This window comes from Malus domestica, chromosome 05, assembly GCF_042453785.1.
Source record: "Malus domestica chromosome 05, GDT2T_hap1".
NCBI classification, from domain to species: domain Eukaryota; kingdom Viridiplantae; phylum Streptophyta; class Magnoliopsida; order Rosales; family Rosaceae; genus Malus; species Malus domestica.
In genome coordinates, this window is record NC_091665.1 from 27,834,519 (window position 1) to 27,837,038 (window position 2,520).

The 2,520-nt window shown below is 32.6% G+C and overlaps 1 long non-coding RNA gene across 1 annotated transcript; it reads right to left on the reverse strand.

The window, feature by feature from the left end:
- Positions 1 to 916: 916 nt before the first annotated feature.
- LOC108173603 (uncharacterized) lies at positions 917 to 1,758 on the reverse strand. Its single transcript, XR_001790291.3, has 3 exons — positions 1,551 to 1,758; positions 1,399 to 1,429; positions 917 to 1,256 (listed from the first exon to the last, which is right to left on the reverse strand). It is a non-coding gene; the product is annotated as an uncharacterized lncRNA (long non-coding RNA).
- Between the last annotated feature and the right edge of the window lie 762 nt (positions 1,759 to 2,520).

The window sequence follows — 2,520 nt, forward strand, 5'->3', positions numbered from 1 at the left end:
TGAAGGAATGGTAAGCCTAAAGCGGACAATATCATGCTATGGCGGGGTTGGTTTGGGATGTGATAGATGAGACCCATTGGTCCGTAGGATCTCCACAAAATTTATTCGGAGAGGATTTAAATTCGTATTTATAATGGCTTAAGCCCATAGGACATTCATAGAGAGAAAAAGAGAGAGAATGATAGAATAGTCAAATTCTAACTATTTATAATGACTTAAAGCCTATATGGCATTCATCATTGACCTATGTCTAATTAATAAAAATAGGTCATTGATATATGGCTTAATAGTAAAGTTTTATTGACTTTTGGCTAAATTACCTTAAAAATATATATATACAATAAGTTATTTTGCATAAAATAATATTGTTTGATAAAAAATCAATTATTATTCTTTTATTTTGTAGTAAATTATTTTACATACATTAGCCATTTTTTATTTGTTATTATATATGCGTGTTAAAAATAATTTATCTATACTTATATGTAAAATATAAGTAAATTTATTTCGAATCAAACCACATTTATTTTGTAGGTAAATTAAACAACATTTATATTGTAGGTACATTATGTTTATTTATTTATTTTTTTTGCCAGAAGCATTAACATACAATTTGTTATGTTTGTACAAAAAAAAAAGGTAAATTAAAATTCATAAATAAACATTTATTATGAATCAACCAAGATTTATATTGTAGGTATATTATGTTTGCAAAAAAAAAAAAACAATAGGTAAATTAAAATTCATAAACAAGCAGTAGTATATATATATATTTTTTTTTAATCAAATTACTTTCTTTTATTTTGTAGTTAAATTATTTTGCATGCATTATTACATATATTTGACGCATTTTATTACTAATAAATATATTTAATGCTAATTGTATTAATCTAAAATTTTAAAATAGATCACAAGATTCACAACTTAAAATATTTATTTAATTATTATAATAAAATATTCATACAATTTTAAGTGAAAAAATAAAATAATTGAGTACAACTACGGGGATGGCTGGTGAAGTGGCTGGTGGAATGGAGCTTGAAGGCCACTTGGAGGTTAAGGAATGCGAATGACAGAAGCTACCATTGCTTGGGGTATCCCAGCAATGTAATAGCAGACGACTTCTCGCTCGTGCTCAACTTCTTCTCTTTTGCGTTCAGCTTCTTCTCGGTGGCTCGCTAGCCATCTCCAATTACTGTAGCCTGGAAGTGATCCCGGTTGGAGGATGACAGACAGCTAGATAAAGAAGAAGCCCCCTGAATGGTGAGCAGTAAATACTTTCTATTAGAGCAACTCCACCCTTAAGCCCTCCCTCTTGACAATCCACTATTGAATCCATCCTATTGAACAATAACTACCTTTAATGAATAGTAACTACTATTAATGAACAGTAATTACCTTTTGCATCTTCACCTTTGAAGCCCTCTCCCTGACAATAAGTAATAAAATATTAGTTTTTTTTGTTTGTCTAAATAATACAAAATAAAAAAAATATGGAAATGAGTCTGCAGGCCTCGGGCTGACATAAAAAAAATAAAAAAATGCCTAACCCTCGGGCTGCACGCCTGTCAATTCCCCACCCCCCTTGTGCTCGGGCTCCCACCCTCACTCGGACTCTCCAAGGCTGGAGGGTTGTCCACCGGACCTCGGGTCATTTCCTCTCCCCTATCCCCCGAGCACTGTCCAAGGCTGGACTTGCTATTAAAAGCTACACCGACAACTTTTAGAATTCTACAACCCAATTACCAGCAAGGATGCGGAAATAAAGTGATGGGACTGGGGTCGTAGTAGAATGGACAAGCAAATAATTTCAATGTGTAATGTCATTAAAGATATCGCTAGGATTGTAGTTAGGAGTAAATGATGGGACAGCAAAGTATCAATAATTAGGCAGATACAGATCCTCTTAACGAGCTTATTAAATTTGTAGATTAAATTTTGAAAATTAAAAGATAAGCATTGAAGTTAGGAGTAAATGATGGCACAGCAAAGTATCAATAATTAGGCAGATACAGATCCTCTTAACGTGCTCATTTCTACCATTTGGTACATGGGACGGAATGGGACGAGCTGTTCCGTCTCACGTTTGGTGCGCCTAAAAATTGTGGAACGGGTTGTCCCATGGGACGAAATTTGGCTGATTTTTCGTTTCACCTCTTCCCCCTGGAACGACATGTTCCACATCCGTGGAACACAAATTTATAACATTTTATGACAAAATTTCTCCTTATCTTTTTTAATATTTACATCATCTGTTCCGTCTTGTTCCGTCACGTCCCATCCTATTCCGTCCCGTTTGCGTACCAAACGGTACCATAATGACACATAATTTAGTTTATAAATTTTACTTACAAATTTAATCTCCTTAACATTACCAATAAAGTAATTTTTATTATAGAAAATTTTAAATCAAAGCCGTTCAATTTTTTTCATTTGAAAATCATATTTATAAAAATGTTATTCAAATCGAATATTGTTTAGTCATTCAAATGTAAGAATTAAGAAATTTGAACATTTGAA